This window comes from Bidens hawaiensis, unplaced genomic scaffold (genome assembly GCF_021521415.1).
Source record: "Bidens hawaiensis isolate Kalapana, Puna unplaced genomic scaffold, B.hawaiensis_p1.1 tig00070023_1, whole genome shotgun sequence".
NCBI lineage: Eukaryota > Viridiplantae > Streptophyta > Magnoliopsida > Asterales > Asteraceae > Bidens > Bidens hawaiensis.
The window spans coordinates 48,795-57,529 of NW_027502314.1; the positions used below are offsets into that span (position 1 = coordinate 48,795).

Consider the following 8,735-nt stretch of genomic DNA (forward strand, 5'->3'; position numbering starts at 1 on the left):
CTTTTTAGTGTATAAACGACCGAAAATGGTCGGGAAGCATAGTGGGTGATGTTGGACCGTAGCAAGGGTGTTAAAATCGCTCAAAATGCTGGAAAGAAACCGAACAGCGGCTGTCTGGGCAACTTCGCCTGCATCTGGGCAACTTCGCCTTCAAAGCGATGAACTTCGCCTGCAAGCTAAGTTCGCCTGATGGCAACTTCGCTGTAAAGTTAAGTTCGCCTAACTGGTAACTTCGCCTGAGGCCAAGTTCGCCTGATGACAACTTCGCCTGAAGCCAAGTTCGCCTGATGACAACTTCGCTGTAAAGCTAAGTTCGCCTAAGGTTTAACTTCGCCTAAAGCCAAGTTCGCCTGAGGTTTAACTTCGCCTAAAGCCAAGTTCGCCTGAGGTTTAACTTCCGCCTAAAGCCAAGTTCGATTAGAAAATAAATTAAAAGCGATAAGTTAAAGTAAGCTAATACTAGGCCACCAGATTAGATCAGGCGAGTATTGATACGTGTAACTTGTACAGTCAGCCGAGCTCAGTTAAAGAAGGGATTTACAGCTACCATAGGAAGAAGCAGAGTTCAGGTGAGTTTCTAGCCCCCATTCCTTGTTATGTTTTCGGGGCTGTGTGCATACTCAATGTGATAGTTAATACACTTACCTTAAATGGTAAGTGTATGCCGTGTATGATATATTGATAGATACGATTGATTGCTTGACGGTACGTGAACGATCTTCGGATATTGCACGTACTGTCAGGATATAAATAAAGATATTAATATGGTATGTAATGTAAGGATGATGTATGAACATTATGAAGGAAAGCTTGTCGGTACGTGAACGATCTTCGGATATTGCACGTATCGTCAAGGGAAGTGATTAGCTCCTTACATGGATATTAAATAATAACTTATAGATAGTGTTCCTTATATGGATAATATATAGAGTTCCTTCTATGGAAAGTATAGTGTTCCTTCTATGGATAGTATAGTGTTCCTTCTATGGAAAGTATAGTGTTCCTTCTATGGAAAGTATAGTGTTCCTTCTATGGAAAGTATACAGAGTGTTCCTCCTATGGAAATTATAGTATGGTAATGGTAATGGTAATGGTTCTTTTAATAGATATTACGTGACGATCCTCCTATGGATATTTATACGAGGTTAAGGTAGTAATATGTGTCTTCGGATACGGGAAGAAATATATGGGAATAAGTTGTATGTTGCCTGATTAACTAGAACTCACTCAGCGTAGCTGACTTTTAGTATGCACGCAGGTGAGTAGGAAGAGGCAGCTCGCTTGAGGAGACACGTGGCACAGAATAAGAGTCTGGCATCTGAAGACTTTATGATGTTTAATTTTAATGCTTTAATGTTGAAAGACAAAGGATGTTTTGAGACAAGTTATGAATTAAGTAATATTTTATGAAAGTTTTATATTCCGCGTAAATGTTTTAATGAACTCTGATTTGTAAGAACTGTGTTTATTAGTAAATCCGACGCTAAAGTAAGGCTACCGGGTTCGGGGCTTTACACATACCCATTTCCACCGACCCATTTTCTTTTACACAACCTGCTGAACAGGATGAATCACTACTAGAATCAACAGTTACAGGTATTGGAGCAGTTGCTTTAGAAACTGAAGGAACAAATGTTACTGGTTTAGGTACATGACCAATTCCATATACCATCTCTTCCTCTGGAGGGGTATTATAACTAAATGGGGCAGCCTAGTATAATTATCATTTAAAGGTGGAGGGACATTTGAAGATCATAACCTAAGCCTGTCTTTAGTTTGGTACCCCTTTGTGCTCCAAGAATGCCATTCTACTTATCAGACACTAATTCAAAACTTCTCAGCCATTAATTTTTTTATCAGAAAGTGCATATTCTAAGCTTTCAATTTTAGCTTTTAGTTCAACAACTTGGTTTTTATAAATTCAACTACTCTATCCGATTGAAATATTTTGAGTTTCAAGTTAGCAATGCCGTCATGGTGAGTTTTGATCTTAGTGATGTAAACCTTATCAGCTTTTACATATTGTTCATTCTGAATTTTTAATTTTTAGTTCTCTTTAACCATAACATCATAATTATATCTATAGAACTCAACTTTATTAATGCAAGTTTTTGTGCACAGATTTGTGTGTACCTCGGGAATGATAGGACATGCATGACTGCTTCCACCTGCAACACTTGTCCCATCTTTATTTTCTTTGTACTGATTGTTTACTCGGATCTTATCATCCATTATTTCAAAAGACTTGATGGTAGAAGTCAACTCTGAAAGTGTTATGGTATTAAGGTTTGTGTTTCTCTTAATAGTGGCCACATTGCTATACCATGTGTAAGATAGTGAATTCAATAGCTTCATGTTGATCTCAGACAAACCATTGATGATACCAACACTTCTAATTTTAGTGACGAGTGACTCAAATCTGTTGATGAGAGATGCAACCGATTCTCCTTGAATATGTTTAAACATTTCGAATTCTCTTTTTATTATTTTCTTTTGGCTTCCCCTATATCCAAATTTCCTCCAAGCTTAGGTTCGCAAGACATTTTCTTTTAGTTAAATTAAAAACTCGATTAGAATAATTTGAGATTAATTTTTTTAAGATAAGACTCGATTAGATGAATTTTTTAGTTTTGTTTTGGTAGAGAAAGAGAAAAAAATTAAGGATTTTTTTTACTACAGTACTCGCGCTACTCGAGTTGCTACATTACTCTTGCGACTCGATTTGCTACAGTACTCGTGCGACTTGAGTTGCTACAGTACACGTGCGACTCGAGTTGCTACAGTACTTGTGCGACTCGATTTGCTACAGTTTTCGTGGACTCAAGTTGCTACAGTTTTCGTGCGACTCGAGTTGTTACAGTTTCGTGCGACTCGAGTTGATACAGTAATCGCGCAACTCGATTTACTACAATGATTTTTTTTAAAAGGTAGCACCTAAACTTCCAAAAAGTCAAAAAGACTTTAGTCTATAAAACCACTAAATCGGCCTAGATCTGAGTTTTTAAGCCGAATCTAACCCGGGCATAAAAACTTAAAACCCCAAAAATATAGATTTGATGATTTTTCCGTGTATATCTAAGGTGTAAGAGCATTCCCAATGGGTTCCCCAAATTGTGTGAGTGGGGTTTTCCATCTTAGAGATGGTTAAAATGGTTGTGAGAGGAGGAGAGAGAAAAATGTTACTCGCTCATAGTTAAATTTGGAGAAGCGTACTGTTCATTCTCTATAATTTTTTAATGTTTTTGAAAGTGGTTGTGAGTGAATGAGAGAGAAAAGGTAACGATAAAAGTATAAAAAAGTATTATTTAATTGAAAATGAGAGAGAAAAGATGATGTTTTTAGTATAATTATAGAGATGGAGATGGAGAATCCATTGAGATGTTCTAAGGGACTCCAAAAGAAGTAGATAACACGATAAACAACCTCAAATACAACAAAACCTAATACCAAAATCCAAAAAAAACCACAAAAAATCGAGCCGAAAACTTTGATACCAAATGTAGGTCCCGGAACCTGATCTAAAAACAATATTCTTGGATCAATCTCTCTAATGCTAGAAGAAATCACACTAGATGAACCGAGTTCTCGGATCTTATTTGTAGCTTGTTAGTTACGGCTAAGGTAGAGAGGAGAGAAAGTTATACGTTATAGTGGTTGAGAAGATAAGGATAAGAATGCTTGCAAAAGGTTGTGTGTGCATGAGTGTCTTGCGCTATTTATAGGGCAAGCCTCATGCACAAATATTATTAACATTAGGCCAAAATGGGCTTGCAATACAAGTTACCTTAGGCCTAATTACATGAGATGATACAAAGATAACAAACATACAAACGTAAACAATATGAAAGACTTTAAATATACAAAATAGGGCCCTAACATTGGTTCCCAACTTTCAAACAGTCCATTCTCTCACCTATGAGGACTCCAAGATATATAAGGGAAACGAACCCGGACTACTTCCCATGTCTAGCCATACGTTGGACTTCATTATTCTCAACGCTAACTCCATATAAATTTGCATTATTTAATTTCAACCTTGAAAAGAGAAAGACACAATTAGCATCCTAAGAATGTTAGCTAAGTTCTCTTTCAACCTGTTTCCCATAATCACCACATTGTCAGCATAAAATAGGTCGAATATCTTAACATTTTTCTTTCCTATGATCACCGGTTTACAAGACCCGAATTCACCAATTTGCTTATCATAATGTGTAACTCTTCCATAGCCAAAATAAATAGAAAAGGTGACAGTGGGTCTCCTTGACATAAATGAACGAGCGGAACACGTGTTCATGTTTGTTCGTTTAATTAAACGAACACATTTTTTTTGTTCACGTTCGTTCATAAATAAAAGAACATAAACGAACTTCCCGCCAAACGGTTAACAAACAATTCAACGAATGTTTGGTTCGTTTACAAGCCTAGTCAATAATCCTCAGCTCGAACCGACTGGGGTGAGACATATATATATATATATTTAACGAACGTTTGGTTCGTTTACAAGCCTAGTCAATAATCCTCAGCTCAAAACCGATTGGGGTGAGACATCTCTCTCTCTCTCTATATATATATATATAGATAGATAAATGATATAATACAATAATCGTTTATCGTACATTACGTACGGGACACCCTCAGCCCTAGATTTCAAAAAACACAAAATGGCAAATTTGTAAATTATTTTAAATCGTTTCCATACTAATTAACCGTTGCGTCGATTCAACCGTCGTTACCGACGCCATTTACAGACACGCTTCAATTTGTTGATGAGTATGAAGCTGCTATTAATGAACAGATCAAGTAGTTTTTGCATTTTTAGTTTATTAATTATTCGTGTTTTAATTAGTTATATGTGCTTAAATTTGAACGTGAATTTAGAACGTTCGGTAGGTGTTTGATGAACGTATTAGGAGAAATAAGGTTTAGTTATTATATTATACGTATATATAATTAGGTGTTTGATGAACGTATTAGGAGAATTGTATATGACTATTGCTTTGATTTTGTGATCTTAAAACGTTTGGTATTGAATTACATGAATCCAGAACGCACGGTATGAACTTTTGATTGAACGTATAAACTTGAGCGTTTAAACATAAACTTTGAACGTATTACTAGAACGTTTAAACTTGAACTTTTGAATTGAACTTCTAAACTTGAACGTTTAAACTTGAACTTTTGAACGTATTACTTGAACGTATTAGCTTAAGAGTATTATTTGAGGGTAATTGAACGTATTACTTGAACGTTTAAAGGTGTTCGTTTTGGTCAGAACGTTTAACTTGAACGTTCAAATTTGTTTTGGTCAGAACGTTTTAGCGTCTGCAGTTTTGCTCAAAACATTTAAACGTGATATTTTGAACGTAATGAGAGCTCAATTGAGTATAGTATTCTACAATTTCATAATCGATTGATGAATCTAAATCCTTCTACACACTAATTTGATTGATTAAATCATCATTATTTGATCAATTTTTAAAGATTCTTGATATTCAACGACGTTTCATTTTGATTTTGATTTTTGACTTTAGAGATTTCATACTTTATGCTTTGATTAGGGTTTAGAAATTGCATGAGATGATGAGTTCAGAATTTGGATCAAATTGGATTTGTAATCGACGAATTTGATCATGAACTAGTTTGGGTTATTTACGAAACTGCACCGCGTGTTTTTTTAATCCAAAGCTCTCGAAGGTCGCGTACGTAATGTATGATAATATATTATTGTACAATAACCCTCCCCTATATATATATATTTTGGGTTCAAGTTTCATCTTTAACAAAAAAAAAAGGTGGGGGGGGGGGGGGGGTTGGGTCAAAGGACTTTCTTACCTATGTTAGATTTCCTCGTGAGTGTAGACCAAAATCAGGTGGATCAATAGTTTGTCAGTGATTCAAATGACCGTTAAAAAAAAGTTGTTGGCACCATAACTTTCAATAAATATGGAGGGAGTCGACTGTCGTCCTGTGAAATATGGAAGGATCATTGGCAATGCCCCGACACCATAACGACGATAACGGGTTATAATACTGGCGACAAAACAAGTGTCACCCTAACACTGTCACTGCTAACGCCGACATTTCTTCTAGCGTAAAACTTTTGTAACCTTTCCATTCTGGAAGGCCAGTGAGACAAATCCCCTGACGTAGAAACGTGTTAAAGAGGCCCTATTTTTTAATATAAAAAATATAAAATAGAAAAATATATCATAATATTTTGTTTTAAAATAGTAGGGTTGAAACATGTGATCATATTTTATTGGCTACACGTATTATCAAATTGTTTGGTTGTATCTTTCCATTTATATATTTTAAACGAGGAAAATCTTGAATAACAAATTTATAAGAGATCCTTTCGTTCCAAAATAATTGTACTCAAATTAACATCCATTTTTTATCTCCAAAGCAATGGGTGACCAAATTCAGGAAGATTACTTTGTTACAACACCGTTACTGCATGGCAATGGAGATGTGGAAAGAAATTCAAATGATGAACAATGCAACAAATAGGAAATGCTTCTTTTTTAAGTACTTGTTTCAATGGTCTCAATGCTCTCTCAGGTACTTTCATAAGTTCATGTCATGCAATCATTATTTTTATTCAAAGAAACCTAATTTCTAAAATTCTGTTGGTTGTTCTAGGAATTGGAATATTATCAATCCCGTACGCATTGGCGGAAGGAGGATGGTTGAGCTTGATACTACTTTTTGCAATTTCCAGCTTGACCTTCTACACAGGATTATTGATCCAAAGATGCATGGATGCTGATCCAACAATAAGAAGTTACCATGATATTGGAAATAGCGCATTTGGGAAAACCGGGAGAGCTATAGTATCAATAACTACGCACCTAGAGCTCTACTTAGTCGCAACGGGTTTCCTGATCCTAGAGGGCGATAACTTAAGCAACATATTACCAGACATGGATTTAGATGTCTATAGCTATCGTGTTGGTGCAAAAAAGTGGATTTATTGTTCTCGTTGCGCTCATTATACTACCCACGTGTTTGTTAGACAACATGAACATTCTTTCCTATATTTCAGCTAGTGGAGTTCTAGCCTCCATGATAATCTTAGGCTCGGTCTTCTGGGCTGTTGCAGCCGATGGTATCGGTTTTAAAGAGAAGGGTAAACTCGGAAATTGGAATGGAATGCCATCAGCTATTAGCTTATATGCATTCTGCTATGTGCTCATCCAGTTTTCCCAACCCTATATACTCCCATGAGAAACCAACGTCAATTCCCAAAGGTCGTATTATATTTGTAAGGGGCAAAATTATATTTCAATATTTTGCATCCATTCTTACTAAAAAAATTTGTTATACGGGTAATGTATAGAATGAAAAGTCATTTGAGTTAAGAAAACCCGTGAAAACTCCATGTAACATCGTGTTTTTTTACATATATAATATATGTTGTTACATTTAATACAAATATCGAAAATAAAAGAAATTTGTTTTGTTATTTTTTTATATGTTTTACTAACTTTTTACATATATTTTCAGGAGATATAAAAAGTTATTTTTATCTTTACATTTTTTATTAACTTTAATTATGTACCATAAGATTCAAACTTTAATTAAAAACATGTAATTGAGAATGAGTTTCTAAAGTTTTCTCAACTCAAATGAGTTTTTATTTTATCCTAACCCTTGTTGTACGTTTCTATGTTTCAGGTCCTGTTCCTTTGTTTTGCATTCTGTACAGTTACTAATTCATTGATGGGAGTTATTGGTTATCTTATGTTTGGTTCCAAGGTAGAGTCAGAGATTACCTTAAACCTTCCAACAAATAATATAAGTTCAAGGTGGCCATATGCACCATCCTCATTACTCCGATAGCTAAATATGCATTAATGCTACACCAATCGTCAACTCTATTGAATCACGGTTTCATGCTTCTTACAACAAAAGGATGTGTAGTTTCTTAATAAGAACTGTTTTGATGATTAGCAGTGCAATCGTAGCCCTGTCGCTTCCCTTTTTCGGGTATCTGATGTCACTCGTGGGGGCACTCTTAAGTGCGACAACTTCGATAACAATACCATGCTTGTGCTAGTTGAAGATCTCCGGAATTCATAGGAGAATTGGAGTTGAGGTGGTGACTATTGGGCTTGTTTTGTTAAGCGGCTTAATTGTTGCAGTTGTTGGTACTTATGTTTCATTGGTAGATATAGTAAGCCATCTATGAGTAATTGTGCTACTAATCCTCATCTTGGATAATTAGAAGTCCAGTACTTGATCTCTCCATTGAATTTCAGATCATTTTGAATTATGTTACAGAAAATAAGTGAATATTTTTCAGTTAAGGTCACTTGAAATGCTGTGATTGTTAGCCTAGTTTGATGTGAAAATGTGAATGAATGAATTCACTAGAGAAAAAAAAAAATGAAGCTTTAGCGGCGACGATTGTTGCCGCTAATAACCCCGTTTGTCGCCACCAAAACTATTGGCAGTGACGGGTCGCCGCTAAAGCCCAAACCATGCCGCTGATAGTGAAAGCATCGCACTAAAGGGCTGCCGAGACTTTGCCGGAAAATTTGCTAGGTAGATTTCCACTTTTTTAAGGCAACAAACACAATCACTAATAAACTTGAAAATGAAAACATTACATAATTTATTTTATTGAAATCAAATAAAACATTACATGAGATCTAACTAAACACAAGATACAAATTTACATTAAAAGTTTCAAAATCTAATGATGGATGAAGCTTGGCTGGTGGCAAGTGATC

The 8,735-nt window shown here is 35.5% G+C and overlaps 1 pseudogene; it reads left to right on the forward strand.

Annotated features, from left to right (window-relative positions):
- Nucleotides 1-6,408: 6,408 nt before the first annotated feature.
- LOC143605529 (amino acid transporter AVT1I-like) lies at nucleotides 6,409-8,191 on the forward strand (annotated as a pseudogene).
- Nucleotides 8,192-8,735: the final 544 nt, after the last annotated feature.